Genomic DNA, 16,864 nt, shown 5'->3' with positions numbered 1-16,864 from the left:
ATGATAACAATATAAATTGTTAAATTTAATGATAAAAAAGGGAGGGATTAAAATGTTAAATTATTAAATTTAATAGTAAAAAAGGGAGGAATTAAAATGAAAAAACAAATAATGAGAAACCATTAAATTTGATATAAAAATAAATTATTGAAAAATAGTAATGAGATAAAAGAGGTAAGAGATTGAGATAATTTAAGGTTAATATATGATAATTAAATTAAAAGGATGAAGAAAATTTTATTTTAACTAAGAAATTAAAAGTATTAAAAATATTATATTAAAGAGATTTTAACAATTGATTGAAGGGTTGTGATAAAATTTAATATGAAAAACATAAAAAAATAAAAATAAAAATATAAGATTAAAATAATGATTAGTGTATTGTGTGTGTGCGAGAAAAGACAAAAAAAAAATGTATAAAAAAAAAAACGTATTGATTTAAAAATGTAACTAGAAAAGGGGGTTGAAAGATGGTTGAGATCAACAAAAGGAAAGGAAATGGTAAACAAATGGGGGCATTGATAGAATAAAGAATTTGAGGAAATTAAGGAGGACATTGAATAATAACAGTTTTAAATGAAATGGATAATTAAAAGTAGATGAAATAAAGAGAAGGGAGATAATAAGTAAAAGACTATGGGATAGATTAGAGGTTAAGGTGATGAAGGCTTTCAAGATTGATTAAGTTTATAGCCATCTTTGCAATTTAAATTATGTTGTTGTTTTTCAATTTTTAAATCTTCTTGAATTATACATGAATTGTAGTAAGGATTTGTTCCTAAGATTTAGTTTGGTTGAAACAAAGGAGATGCTTAGATTTGAATGAGCATTCCGGAAAATCGCTGATTTGAAGATATAGTTGTGGGTGGTGTCCACAACATGCAATATGTTCTTCAATAAGGGCTTTGAAAACCAACATGCTTGAATAACCTAATATTTGTCACGGAAACATGGAATTTGGTGAACCTTGAACCAAGCATAGGGTCAAAATTATCTTGGGTGGTGTCCACAACATGCAATATGTTCTTCGATAAGGGCTTTGAAAACCAACATGTTTGAATAATGTAATATTTGTCACGGAAACATGGAATTTGGTGAACCTTGAACCAAGCATAGGGTCAAAATTATCTTTATCGAATTCAAATAAATGTTTGAGAATTTTAAAAGGCTTAAAGATGGTCTTGATATTCTTTTTGGACAAACATTTGGAGATAATATTGGTGATGCCTTGTATCTGAGGAAGGGATATGAGGGCCTATAGATGAGACATGTATAAGTTTAAGGGATCTAGTTGAGTGGGCCTTTTCCTTCTCTCAAAATTAAGGAGATGAAATTCAGAAGGTTCAGGGGCGATGCAATTCCCTACTTGATCCTATCATGCTAATTTTGATTAGTGTTTATTTAACCTGAAACTATTGACTTATAATTATTAAGTAATATTGGTATATACCTGTCACACGGAATCTGTCAAGGGTGCGGACACGACTGACCTTCCTAGAAGTCTAAGACATTCTAATGACAAACAAGACAAAATGGAGTGATCTTTCTCTAAATACACCTTTTACAACATGAAAACTACAAGTGTTTAGGCTTACCTTATTCCAAAACGCTGTTGTTGAAGTCCGTTCTTGACGATCCGGATGAGCTCCTCCTTCAAGTCAATTCCTGCAACCACAAACAATCAAACAATTACCAAGCACTTGCATTTCATATAATAAAACATATATTCAACATGCAGACCAAGGAACACATGAAATAACTCATTAACACAAGCTATTGAGAAAAATAAACCAGTTTGTATTAATAACGAAACAAAGAAACTCTTACAACCTGGCCTTGGTGTTGTGCAAGTTCCTCCCAGGGTCCATCAAGGGTTTTCCTCTACTTTGACAAAGCTCACCCTCTCCCAAGTAGAATCAAGTGAAGACAATCTCTCCTCACAAAGGCTCTAATGGAAGACCTAAATCCTGCAGCATTTACCCAAAGAAAATGTATAGCTCCAACCTCCTCTCCTTCTGGCTCAATGCCTTTATTTATAGTGCTGTAAAGAGGTTATTCAGGTCCACTATCAATGGGATCATCCCCCTCTATGGGTGGGATAGCTCCCTTATTGATGGGATAAGTTCCCCCTTAATAGAGATACATGAACCAACTGGAGGCGCATCCATTTCATCAAACCGACCTCTAGAATGTTCTAGAAGTAACCACAAGTAACTTTTTCAAGATAAAACTCGCGCATTTTGCCTTTTACAGAGGGACGCACCTGTCCCTTAACATACAGAGCGTCCATGGACGCAGATTTTGTGAACATGGTCAGCGTCCCCGCAGGTAAGGCTAGAGAGAACCTGCGACCCCAGAGATAAACATAGTTTTTACAAGACTTTCTCTCTTCTTTGAGTTTGAGATGGATAACAGAGGCATGAGACTTGCCTAAGAGGGTAGCATGACTGTTGATTTGAGCCATACTAACTGTAAGTAGTCAAGGTGACATTTTTTAGTGTAACAGATTGCCCCCTAAAGTGCGAAGCCTGGAATAGAATAGGGTTTTGTAATTCTAGGAAGGGTGAAGCGCTTTATCATTTCAAGGATTGTCTTGTGGATGGCCTGGTTGGAACCTGCAATTTTCAACACAAAATACATGGATAAGATTATATCATCACTGAGGTAGGCATTCCCATACTCAGATTCAAAACTTTAACTAATGGACTAACTATTCTGATACAGGAATGATCTTGCAGTACATCATTTTTATAGACTTTTGTAGACACAGTATGGACGCAGCCATCTGTTTATGATTAGTCTACATAGATAATGAATACAAAACTCCTCGCAGCCTGGATGGTAGAAACTAGATCCAGGGTCTTCACTTCTACTTCCCGAATTGGTACGATTCTAGCCATGTGATTAAATGATTCGATGTCGAACATGTTAGAAACCACTTGATTACCAGTCAATGATGTAAACTGTTAACAAGCGTGAGAGAAACCACCAGTAATGTCAATGGTTCTCAAAGTACCAAGCACAACCCGTGAAATGTGAATAGATGTTTTGATGTCGAACACTTCACGGAATCCTTTGATCGAAAGTCAATGATGTAAACTGACGTCAAAGGCGAGAAACCTGCCATTGATGCATGCAGACTTCAAGGTACTGTCGATTCCTAAGTCATCTTTCTAGATAATGTGTCGATGTCGATAGAAAGCGACCCGTTGCAGGCAAGCCCGCAACACGAAATCATTGTTCAAGTTGAAGAAATGTTGCTGTAAGGACTGACTCAGGGATGGTCAAATGGATGACAAGTATTTTGCAGATGAAAGTTTTTGCTTGCAGACCTCTTGAACACATAACGACACAACAGATGGCTTGGTGACGAATAACTCAAAGTTAACCCCTGGAACCCGGTTAAAGACTTTCAAAGTGATTTGGTCAACTGTGAGGTAAAAGATTTCCCAACCCAGGTGAATGAAAAGTGTCGTGTTCAAGAGCGGTAATAAAGTTTCTTCTGAGACAAAAGGTGACAAATAGGTTCATTCTTCTCTTTTTTCCCCCACCATTTCTGGCAAGTACCTCTTTATTTTTAACAAGCTTGAGGAGGATAACATATGCTTGATTATAAGCTCATCCTTCGGACGAGTCCAACCTAGTTTAAATTCGAACCCTAGGAAGGAGTGGTTCGTTCCTGTTTGTAATTGAACAGGTCCTCTACTGTAAAAGTTTAACGAGCCCAGTATAGGAGAAACTCGGCGTTTTTCAATTTTAGAGAGTCTGAAAAAACTAAAGGAGACTCCACGTTGAACTTTTTCGTATATTTGTGTCCCTCAAGCCCGAAAAAGTATAAAATAATACCTGGGGGAACCGCTTGATCTTGCGACCAAGGAGTACTTTCATAATAGTGTCGTTAACCTGAAAAGTAAAAAGCGATCAAGGACACGTCGTTTTATTTCCTTATCGAGTTCGAAACGACAAAAACCCGGCAATCTTTTCCTGATTTTGCGGTCAGAAAAGAGCTAAAAGGGGACCGTCTTTTAATTCCGTTTTAACGAGTGAAAAAGAAACACTCGGCGATCTTTTCATGTTTTAGGAGTCAGAAAAGGGCTTAAAAGATGACTCTGAAATTTTGTTTGTGAAAAATTACAATTTCCCTCGAAATCCCTTTGTCCTGCACAAAAGCGACACATTACTCATACCTGTTTAAAATAGGCAAAAATACATTCAAAAACATCTTTTCATGGTAAAAAATGAACTAATTCATCCAAAAAACCTATAAAAAGACCTTTTACCATGTCATTTTTACCGTTTCACTGTTGAGGTTGAAAAAGGAGCTTTTGACAAGAAACTTCCCGTGGTTGCTGCGGAAAATCTGACCGTTGGAATCGAACGCCGTCTCATCCAGGTATTTTACACATCCTACTCTGCATTTCTATCCGTTTAGAATCAATTTTTAGGTTTTAGTTTCATTTTTTGGGGGGGTTTTGGTTTTGGAATGCGCCTCTCGGCGGACGCAGGTGCCCTTCGGGTGACCTGCGTCCCCCGACTTTTTCTCATACGGGAAAACGGTCGGAAGACGCAGCCCGCCTTCAGGCCAGCTGCGTCCGGGCGCCCTGTGCTACAAAGCCGGGGTGCGTCCTCCGAGAAACGCGCATTTCAAAACCCCAACTCTCTCAAAAAACCACCAAAAATTCCCAAATTAATTTCTAATTGCTATTTTTGATATGCAGGGCATTAATCATGTTAGACTGGAGAGAAAGAGAGCATGTAGAGGAAGATGAAGCTGCAATAAATCATCAACCTTCCCTGGATGCCCTAAGAGCATGCGGATTATACAAATATTGGACCATACCGGGCATGAGGGGCCAGGTAAGATTTTTGGAATGGCTGGTTGAGCGATGGAACGTACAAGAACAATGCTTTTACATAGGAGGGCACCAGCTCGAGATAGAGCCCTCGGATGTATACTTTCTCACTGGCTTGCCAAACAGAGGTGAGCAACTCAGTCTTGCGGGGACTAGGCCGGGTGGCCAATCCCTTGATAGTCTCCGCGAGAATTGGTGCACACCTGGGGCTCACCATTCAAAAGGCATAGAGATAAAACACATCACTCTGCCGGAACTCAAAGTCATAGCGTTCACGGTTACCAGAATTTGCGGCGCGGCCGCTTTACACATTGCTTCCGGATCCCAAATGCGGATGGCAATTGACTGTTACCAAGGCACCATTTTCAACTGGTGTGAAGCTGTGTCGGCTCATATGAAGAGCCAACTGACCAAGGCAAAGAACGGACGACTAAAGACTTTTGGATATGGGCCTATAGTCGTGAGCTTTGCCTTGGAGAGAATTCCAATGCTGATCCCTCAGCAACTCACTGTTGATATCTTGGGTCCTCAGCAGCCAAAGCTGATACGATGGGTTGCGGTGATGGCCCGGCATCCTGACGAGGGCGCGACAGTAGTTCGATTCTCAGATAGTTATTTTGACTGGTTAGAGGGCCAGCTTTTTGTGATACAGGACTTTCCGTATGCCGGAATGGATTTCAGAGGTGATCCGGACATGGTTCTTCCACAGGGAGAACAATGGGACGACAGAGGTACTTTTTATTTTCACAAGTTTTCTAGTTATGTATTTTTTGTATTTTTTATATATATCGTCTCAAAACTAATAGTAAATCTTTCAAAATGCAGATGTTGGTCCACAGCGTCCAGCCAACCTCCGGCCTTATGATAGACTACATCCAGCTGCACCGGTACCGGCCCCACAGGATGCGACAGCAGAAGTACTAGCTGAGTTGGAGCATGATCTAGAGCGTCTCACGGCAGATATACCTGAGACTACTATGGACGACATTCCTATCAGGCTTCAGCGCTTCGTAGTCGCGGTCCCTGGACCGTTTAGGAGATTTTTGCGTAAGGTAGCCCGCGCAGTGGTGTCGTACAGAGAGCACCACCAGTGATTGACTAGTCACTTTTGTAGTCACATGTGACATTTTTGACTTTTTGTACTATCATTTTGCCGATCATAAGGTGTTTTAAACCTATGATCGAAGACGATGTATATATTTTTTGACACACTTCTATCTATATATATCACTATTACCGGCTTATCTTGTTTAACATATGTGATGAAATGTTTTTAAATTTACTTGCATGATTATCGTAAATGTCTGTCCAACATTCGAGAAGCAATTGCATCTGCTAATGTATTCAAAGACCTTGGAATATGTTGATATTCAATGTAATCAAATTCACGTTCCAAGAGACGCACTCTCAAAAACAACCTTAATAACACAGGATTTCTAATGGCATAAACTCTATTAAGCTGTAATACAACAAGTTCAGAATCTAACCTCACTATCAAACGTCGAATTCCAAATGAAATAGATTCGGATAATAATTCAACCACTGCACTGTATTCTGCAATGTTATTCGTTGTTTGACCGAGGCTTACCCCATGCATAGAAACTAACTCGTCAGAGGGCGAATAGATAACCCAAGCTGCGGAAGAGATATTCCGTGTACTACGACAAGCACCATCAGCAAATCCAATGTATGTTTGGAGAGGCGTCGACATCTACAATATCAAGAGTAAAACCAAGATAAGCCAGAATAATGACGAAAAACCACACTTGCTAAGCTAAGCACACTGACTAAACTAACACACTTGCTAGCTAGAAAGAAAATCTAACCTATCTAAAAATTTCTCCATACCCATCATTTTAAGCATAATACCTCTTTAGGTAAAGTCCATTTCTGGGTTTACCCAAAGAGTCCCCATCAAAATCAACTAACTCATAAGCCCCTTTTGCTAGCTTTCGCTTTACAATGTAGGGCCCATGCCACATGGGAACGAATTTTCCGGCACCTAGCTTATCGTTAGCTTGATCATATAATAGTACTAGGTCTCCTTCCGAAAAACTTCGAGGGGTTACATTTTTATCGTACTGAGCTTTCATTCGTTTCGCGTGAGTCTCGATAGCTAAAGTAGCGTCACGTCGAGTCTCATCTAATTTAGCCAAGTATAATAACCGTTTCTCCTCTTCGGAAGTAGCTGGAAGTAATTCGACAGCCATTTGAAGTGATGGGATTTCGCATTCAATAGGTAACACAGCTTCTAAGCCATAAACTAGCTGGAAAGGGGTGAAACCTGTTGAATTTTTCACTGAAGTTCGATATGCCCATAGCGCCGAAAATAACATGTTATGCCAATTCGTTCGATGGATACCAATGATCCGTCGAATCATGATGACTAGAACTTTGTTGATTGACTCAACCAAACCGTTGGCTTGCGGATAATAAGGAGTAGAGCTATCGTGGCGCAAACCAAGCTGGCTTGTAAGCTCAGTCATCATGACGTTTCGAAAATGGCTCCCATGGTCAGTAATGATTGCTTGTGGGACACCAAACCTAGTTATGATATGATTGAATACGAAAACTGCAGCTGTCTTGCCGCTTGCGTCGAATGTAGGCATCGCCTCGGCCCATTTTGTAAAATAATCAACCGCGAGGATGATATACGCATGCCCCCCGGCCGAGTGAGGGTTACAAGTAATAAAGTCAATGCCCCATTTGGCGAATGGACCAGCGGCAATTATAGGGTGGAGAGGAGCAGGTGGAGCGCGCATCTTTCGATCAAACACTTGACAGTTGTGGCATGTTCTGACAGCAAGGATACAATCTTTAAACATAGACGGCCAGAAATAGCCAGCGCGCAACACCTTCTGAGCTGTGGCATACCCAGACATATGACCGCCACATGCTCCAGAGTGACAATCATTCAAAACTCTCTCAGCCTCTTCGTGAGTTAAACAACGTCGAAAAACTAAGTCTGCCCCCCGGCGATAAAGTGTATCTCCAATAATTCTGTATTGCTGGGATCGAAACCGAATTTTTCGACGGTCTTCCTTGGAAGCTTCAGGCCGAAAGGTTTGGGTTTGGAGATAGATGATTATATCCCCATACCACGGATCTAAAGTGCTAATAAGAAACAAAGATTCGTCCGCAATGGACTCCTCTGCCACAGTCTCTGTGTCAGCACTCGGGAAATCACACATCAATTCCGCAAAAACTAAAGATTTCTTAGACTTGGACTTCTCGAACTCCAAGTCGAACTCTTGCAGGATAACAATCCATTTAGAGTACTTGCCCCCTAGCAGTTGTTTTGTCAAAATATAAATCATAGGGTTGCAATCCGAAATAACTGTAGTCTTGCGGAGAAGAATGTAGTGACGAAAACGCTGGACAGCTTGAACGGCTGCCAGGGCCAATTTCTCCACATGCGAATATTTTAACTCAGTGGGATTTAAGGTTCTACTAAGATAATATATCACATGCTCTGCTTTGAATTCATCTTCTTGAACTAACACCATTCCAATGGTGGAATGCGAAGCTGCGAGGTATAAGAAGTAGTCCTGGTTGTAGTTGGGAGGATGCAATAACGGTGCATGGGTCAACGCGTGTTTCAGTGCATCAAAAGATTGTTGGGCAATCTCGTCCCAAAAGAATTGTGCGTTCTGTTTCAACAACCGTGTAAAACCTTTAGTGACCTCGGCGTAGTTTGGGATGAATCGGCGTAAAAAGTTCGCTTTCCCTTGCAAACTTTGGAGTTGGCGCAAACTCGAAGGAGGAGGCAATTTGATGATAGCCTCGACTTTCGAGGGATCGACGCGAATGCCGGCTTTTGAAACAACAAATCCCAGCAATCGACCTGTTTCTATACAGAAAACACACTTGTGGGGATTCAACCGAATTCGATAATGCCTACACCTCATAAAGATTGCTCGTAGGTGGACAAGGTGATCAGCTCGTTGTAAAGAATGAGCAGGCAAATCATCGAGATAGGGTTGCACAATGTGCTTGATGTCATGAAATGCATAAGACATCGCCCGTTGAAAAGTAGCGCCGGCATTCTTAAGCCCAAAAGGTAATTTGCAATAAGCAAATGTCCCCCATGGACAAATGAATGCCGTTTTTGGTTGATCGGCAGGTAGAATATTGATTTGATTATAGCCTGAGAAACCATCCATGAAGGAAAACATCTCACTTCCGGCACAATCATCAATAATTTGATCGATATAAGGCGTAGGATAGTTGTCTTTTGGACAAGCTCGATTGATATCCCTATAGTCGATACAGATTCTTATTGTTCCTTGTTTTTTATTGACGGGAACAATATTCGATACCCAATCCGTTAACGGGATCGGATAAATGAAACCTGCTTTCAACAGCTTTTCGACTTCTGCTTTAATCGCAGCCGCTTTTCGAGGGTGAATCTGACGCAACCGTTGCCGAATGGGTTTAGCATCCGGGTAGGTTTTGATTTCATGAACAACAATGGCAGGATCAATTCCCGGCATTTCCTCGTAAGACCAGGCAAACACGTCGCGGAATTCTTGGAATAGGGCCTTGTAAGTTTGGATTTCTTCTTCAGTACATGCGGCACCTATATGAATGTTCTCCTCGATTCCGGGCTTCACTGAAATATCAATGGGAATAGTACGAGAAATATTCCCTAAATTCAGCTCTGAATCAGAATGTTTCGTTGGATCCTGAGCGTCTTTGACATATTCAGCGGTAAAGATAGATGAAAAATCATTTTCAAATGCATCATCCTTAGGTAAAAACGAAGATCTGTGATGGAGATCTTCCCATGGTAGATCATCTACACTTAGGATTTCGCGAAGTTGTTCGTCAGATGACACTTCTTCGGGAAACGTTATCCGTTCTAAGGGTGAGGTGAAAAGTGACTCTTCACTGACCACATTCATTTGGTCGGTTGAATGAAAGTCGGTAAAAGACATAAGAGCTTCATAAGCAATCTCATACGGACTCAACGGCATAACATCACCGAGTGAGTCTAGCTCAGAGTCAGAGGGAACATACCAAGGATCATCATAAATAATGTTTTCTGACGTGATCATATGAATTGTTGCAAACGAAGGGTCTGCATTGAGTGGAGGGAGAGGAAAAGTTCCCAGTAAACCGGAATCCTTAACTAAACCTACACCAATGTCCCTATAAGGGATTGTCGTTTTACCAACATGCTGGATAGTTTCTAAAGAGGTTGGGTCGGATGAAAAGTATGTCAGCTGATCAATAGTCACGATCTTACCGTTATGTGGAAACTTAATGACTCTGAAGACCGATGAAACGACCGCTGTCATAGCATATGACCAACTTCGACCCAAAAGAAGGTTGTAGTCTAGAGGGGCATCAACCACTTCCACATCCAGACTAACGGTTTTACCTTCGACCCCTATAGGCAATTCTTGTAGAATACCAAACGGACGGAACCCACGGCCATCAAAGGCCTTAAGGATGGTGGGGGATTGGTTCAACGAAGGAGAACCAAGCGATCTCCAACATTGAATCGACATAATACACGTAGAAGCTCCCTCATCAATCACAGTCCGATGAATAGGCCTGTTTTTGACTATCACTGGAATTTGGAAAGCCATTTGATGGGGGAGACGCGGTGTACTACTTTCTAGATCAAAGATCATTAGGTTCGGGTCCTGAACATCGACAGCTCCAATAGCCGACAAAAGCAATTTTCGTTGCGCTGGACATGATTGCAGCACTTCGAGTGCCGACATTGCTGAAGGTGAAACAGCTAAGTCTTCAACAATGTTGTAATTCTGGGCTGCTCTCGCATGTGGATTGAAAGCAGACCTTCGAAGTACACCCTTGGCGGGCGGCTTAATCACTAAGTCTGGGTTAGGTTTTTCGATCTGTAGTGGATCGGAACCAGGAGCTGAGGTTGATGGGTTAGAGTGAGAAGATTCTGCTTCTTTACCATCAACAGGAGCCTTACTACCATAATCTTGCGATCGAGTCGCAATCCTGACATGAGACATCATCAAAATGGGTTCTTCACTGGCATTCGAAGAAGAACCTATCATCTTATTCTCCTGCTCTGGAAATGGATTTTTTAACACAGCAGGAGTGGGAGAACCTTTGACTATTTTCACTACCTCGGCCCGATGAGGGCAGTCTCTCGTAAAATGATCTTCTTCACAAATAAGACAAGGATAGCGAGGTTTGCGCTTTTCGTCATTGGTTTCCGACTTTTCCGTTTTCTCCTTTGGAGCCTTGTCTGCTTTAGCCTTCTTCTTTCCTTTCTTCTTTCCACCGTTTTTGGATTTGGCCGTAGATGACTCTACAGCGTGAATGTCGGCGGTAAGTTCAGGAGGAGAAGACTCTCCTGTCGGAGAATCAGGCAAAGTGATAATTGGAGTATTGGAGGTCTTGGAAGACTTCTTCTTACTCTTCGTAGTCACGATACCGATCATACCATCAGCGGCATGAGATCCCGAAGGAGCAGCAGCGATTTGGTTTGACTTTGGAAGATCCGGAATTTTCTCGTGTAACGTACCCGACTGAGTGTAAACTAAGTCAAGGTATTGTGCCTGAGCAATGACTTGCTCCTCAGTAACTACTCCGGCCTTAGCTACATCTTCAGTAATTCTTGGTAATAATGATTTGACAAACCATTCAGCTAAGATTTGGTCCGGGATAAAAACTTTCACTAATCTTCTTCGACGTCTCCACTCATGGATGTGATCAGAAATGTACGTGGATGTCGATTGTTTTAGCGAAGTTAATAATTCTGTACCATTATCGTATCTGACTGGTAACTGAAAATGAGTTAAGAACGAGGTAGCTAACTGGCTAAAGTTGTAAAAAGAGGCCCGTGGTAACTCAATGTACCACTTGGCTGCGAGACCAATGAGTGTACGCTGGAAAAGACGTAAGCGGATGGAATCATCTGAGATGGAATTTGATGCACACCAGAGGTGGTAAGTCATCACGTGATTAGACGGATCCTCTCCAGACTTACCTTCGAACTTGGGTATATCGCTGGGCAACTTATTTGGCATTGGCGGCCAGAACGGAAGATATTGAATTGGATCGTTCGTTAGGCGCGTCAAGTCGGGTAAATCTAAAGTCGCAATAAACGGTAACTGCCGGTTAGGATCTCTAAAACTCTGAGTCACAATACCAGCCCCAGGAGGAGGATATCCAGGATAACTAGGAACAGGAGTCGCATTGGGATATTATATCCTCCTGGAAAACCAGGATTAACCGGACCGTACTGGGGTTGTTGAGGTGGTTGATAAGTGTACCCAGGATACGGTTGATACTGGTAAACCGGTTGTTGGGCAGCTTGCCCAGGTTGATACTGTCCCTGGTACGGAGGTTGAACAAATTGAGGTTGAGTAGTAACAACCGTACTTGTACCAGGTTGGCCTGCAGGCATCTGGACTGTGGTTTGAACCGTGGGTCCAGACAACGGTACAGATGTCTGAGGAGTGGTTACAGGGACAGTAGAAACCGGAGCTGCCGATACTCCAGAAGTAAGCATGGTAGATGAAGCGGTAGTTGCTGCAGCCGTGTGAGGTGGAGTACCAGGTGCAATTGGCGGCTGAGTAACTACAGAAGTTACAGGGGTCTGAACACTTGACTGGACAGGTTGCGGTTGCTGGGGTGGACCAGGAACTGCAGGTTGTCCTGCTTGAGGTACCGACTGTATACTTGGTTGCGACATCTGTTGACCCTGTGACGGATCCCATGTTAACATTCCAGGGTATTGACTCGTAACAGGTTGAGGATACTGAGATCCATAGCCGTATTGAGGATAGGGTTGATAACTGTAAGGTGCAGTCCCATATGATTGCCCTTGAGGTGGTTGATAACCTTGACCAGGGTATTGACCCGTAGGTTGATAACCTTGAGGTAAATACGAATACTGGGGTTGACCTTGACCTTGAGGTTGGTATCCTTGAGGTTGATACCCTTGGGGTTGATACCCTTGGGGTTGCCATCCTTGAGGTTGCCATCCTTGAGGTTGATACTGATACTGAGGTTGACTTTGGGGTACATATTGAGGCTGGGGTTGATACCCTTGAGGTTGCCCCCCAGTCACAAATGAAGTACCTTGAGGTTGCCCCCCAGGCATTAACGAAGGTTGCCCCCCAGGCGGTAATTGGCCACCTTGAGGTTGGTTAATGGGAGTTGAACCTGACATCATATAAACTTCACCTATACTCAATGGTACATTACCACTGTTTCCAACTAATAACCCATGATCAATGGGTTGAGGAGATGCTCCCGCAAAGGTACCAGAAAGTGATTGATACCCAGTAGGAACAGAAGGACCGCCATGTAAAAATGATTCAGGACTTTGTGAAAACACAGATGACTGACCAGACATATTTACAGGAGAATGAATTCCTCTAGGTGGAACCGGAGTACGAGGTGTAGAAAAACCTACTGAGTTGTCTAAAAAATTGGTTAATGCAAGGTACCAAGATTCACTTCTAGGAGGACTGTAAAAGATGGATTCACGCTCCCTTAGATCAAGGGTAATTAGATCTTCAGAATCAGAAACGCCTATTTCTTCCTCTGGAACAAGTTCTTCTATAGCAATTAATCCAACAGGAAGATTTTCGGTGATAATTCTTTCTATTCTTGGTGAATCAGGAACACTAGGAGTTGGAGTAACAGGTTCTGAAATTTCAGGTTCTTCGCCTGTTTCACTGGCAGATGAAAAACTACCAGCAAGCTCGGAAACTGTAACAGCTTCGGGATTGTAACCTGTTTCTAAACTTTGGTAATCTGGATGGACTACCAAGGAAGATTCTCCTTCTTCAGGTGATCCTACTCTACTGCCACTAGGAGGAGTTACAAGGACCTTTAACCCTTCTAAATGACCCGGAATGTCTTCAGGAGATTCACCCCGCGATTTACGGAGTTTTCTTAACAAATCTATTCCGGTAACAATCTCAGGAGACTTGCCCCGAAGTCTACGGGACTGTCTCGGTAATTCCGCCACAATTAAAGATTTTAACTACAACACACGAAAACAAAGTAAAAAATTTCAAATCAAACCACCTAAAGTCTTCTAAAGAACCAATCAAATTTGAAGCACACGCCTAAATAATCTAGAGCGTCAAACCACACACAAACAGTAGTCTTCCGGACCAAAAGCGCTAGTTGGTGATTAGGCCCAACCTCGCAGGATTCAGTACAGAAATAGTGGGTGGAACAGTTACCCCGGCAACCTGCTTAATGAATAGACTGGACCAAGTTCCTCCACTTTAACCGTCTCGAAGTGAAGCGAACCCCCCAGAAAATCCAAGTGAGTATAACCGACGTCTGCTCCAGGTACAGTGGGACCTTCCCTCCACCGTCACCTTGGGTAGAATCCTAGATATTATGGCCACTAAGGTTACCAATCACAACAATTACACCTGGGGGAACAGTCTAAACTCCGACAGCACGCAAGGGCAGAGTAGCAAGCTCCAATCCCCTTACCGGCTCCTTGACAACAATCCAAGGTTTACCGATAAGTGACCCCTGGCTCCTCGACAATGGTTAATCCGAGGTTTACCGTTTGTAATACGTACTGCCTGGCGTCGTTCCCAACGAGGGAGGAATGATCCCCTCACTGGTTCGGACACGAGCTCGTGTTTCTCCTTTAAGAGGAGCTTTCCCAGAATGTAACTGAAACAATTGGATTTGTTCTACTCAAGATAGACTATCTGTTTGGTTTTGTAGTCTTGGAGAGTTAAGTACTCACCTACTCCAAGACCCTAGCCTAAGCTATGTTGGTGCTTCAGAGCCCTAGAAAAATAAAGATTACTAGATTGATTTTAATTTAAGCGTTACTTTTAAGGTTGTTTCTTAAGTCAAAAGGTGATGGAAGTGAAACTAGTGGTGTGTTGACTCGACTCGAAACCACTACAAAATGCACCTAGAATGATTTATCCACTACTTTACTTTTTCGATGAATTGCTTAACTAAAAAGTTGAGAGAATGCAATCTTTATAAAAGCAACTTCTTAATTGAAGACAATCAAAGAAACAATTCGTTTTTCTTTTCCAAGCATAAAAACATAACTTCTCTTTACATGCACGAAAAAACTCTTTTCTTCTTTTGAAAACAAAAAGCTACTTGAAACAAGACTTTTTAAGAAGATGTTTTTGTATTTTTCTTTTAATAAAGCAAGTAAATCTAATATAACCAAAAATCAATCTTAACAACTCTTAAAATCTATGAAAATGCACTCATAAGCAAACTAAAGGCAAATTTACTCTAAGCAATCTTAACGAGGCCAAAACTAACAATGATTATTTCTAAGGTGTTTTACTTGATCACAATCAAATCAAGGACTAGCTTATTGCAGAATCAAAAACTAGCCAAAACAAAACTCTAATCTTTTTGTTCTTTTTGTAAAATGGAAATCAATACTTTATAAACAAGTAATTCGAAATTTGACCCAAAACAACTCAAATGGCAAGTTGCTCACAAAAGGAGACTTTACGACAGGCCCGACTTCTAAGAAGGTTGACTAACCAGAGAGATCTAAGGCTGGACAACTTTCTACTATCAAAGTCACTACAAAGCCTTTCCAAAAATCAAACCCTAGGTCTAAACTTCGTTGAAAACCACTAAAACACTCAAAGCTCACAAAACTAGTTCAGGTGAAAATTCTTGACAGGGTACTAAAGGATCTGGGCAGAAAACACTAAGGAAAAACAAAATCTAAAAGCAATTTAAAGCAAAAATGGAATTTTCTTAAGTTTTACAGGAAGACGCAGGCAACCCGTTGTCACAGGTGCGGCCCCGCTCTGTGCAGACGGCAACAGCGCGTCCAAAGACGCACTGTGCAGTACTAAGAGGGTGCGTCCTTCTGGAAAAATGAAGAAAAACCAAATCTAACTAAATCTAAAGCTAAGCCACCCAAATACTAATTCTCACAGTCAAAAACCAGAAAATAAAAATGATTTTCTCAAAGCAAAGTTCATATAAAGGAAAAGACTCTCTCATTAATGGATTCCCCAGCGGAGTCGCCAATTTGTCACACGGAATCTGTCAAGGGTGCGGACACGACTGACCTTCCTAGAAGTCTAAGACATTCTAATGACAAACAAGACAAAATGGAGTGATCTTTCTCTAAATACACCTTTTACAACATGAAAACTACAAGTGTTTAGGCTTACCTTATTCCAAAACGCTGTTGTTGAAGTCCGTTCTTGACGATCCGGATGAGCTCCTCCTTCAAGTCAATTCCTGCAACCACAAACAATCAAACAATTACCAAGCACTTGCATTTCATATAATAAAACATATATTCAACATGCAGACCAAGGAACACATGAAATAACTCATTAACACAAGCTATTGAGAAAAATAAACCAGTTTGTATTAATAACGAAACAAAGAAACTCTTACAACCTGGCCTTGGTGTTGTGCAAGTTCCTCCCAGGGTCCATCAAGGGTTTTCCTCTACTTTGACAAAGCTCACCCTCTCCCAAGTAGAATCAAGTGAAGACAATCTCTCCTCACAAAGGCTCTAATGGAAGACCTAAATCCTGCAGCATTTACCCAAAGAAAATGTATAGCTCCAACCTCCTCTCCTTCTGGCTCAATGCCTTTATTTATAGTGCTGTAAAGAGGTTATTCAGGTCCACTATCAATGGGATCATCCCCCTCTATGGGTGGGATAGCTCCCTTATTGATGGGATAAGTTCCCCCTTAATAGAGATACATGAACCAACTGGAGGCGCATCCATTTCATCAAACCGACCTCTAGAATGTTCTAGAAGTAACCACAAGTAACTTTTTCAAGATAAAACTCGCGCATTTTGCCTTTTACAGAGGGACGCACCTGTCCCTTAACATACAGAGCGTCCATGGACGCAGATTTTGTGAACATGGTCAGCGTCCCCGCAGGTAAGGCTAGAGAGAACCTGCGACCCCAGAGATAAACATAGTTTTTACAAGACTTTCTCTCTTCTTTGAGTTTGAGATGGATAACAGAGGCATGAGACTTGCCTAAGAGGGTAGCATGACTGTTGATTTGAGCCATA

Source organism: Pinus tabuliformis, chromosome 8 (genome assembly GCF_031772625.1).
Source record: "Pinus tabuliformis cultivar Carrire ecotype Pingquan chromosome 8, CPIR1, whole genome shotgun sequence".
Classification (NCBI taxonomy): domain Eukaryota; kingdom Viridiplantae; phylum Streptophyta; class Pinopsida; order Pinales; family Pinaceae; genus Pinus; species Pinus tabuliformis.
The sequence above is the reverse complement of the archived record's forward strand: the minus strand, read 5'-3'. Positions refer to the sequence as shown.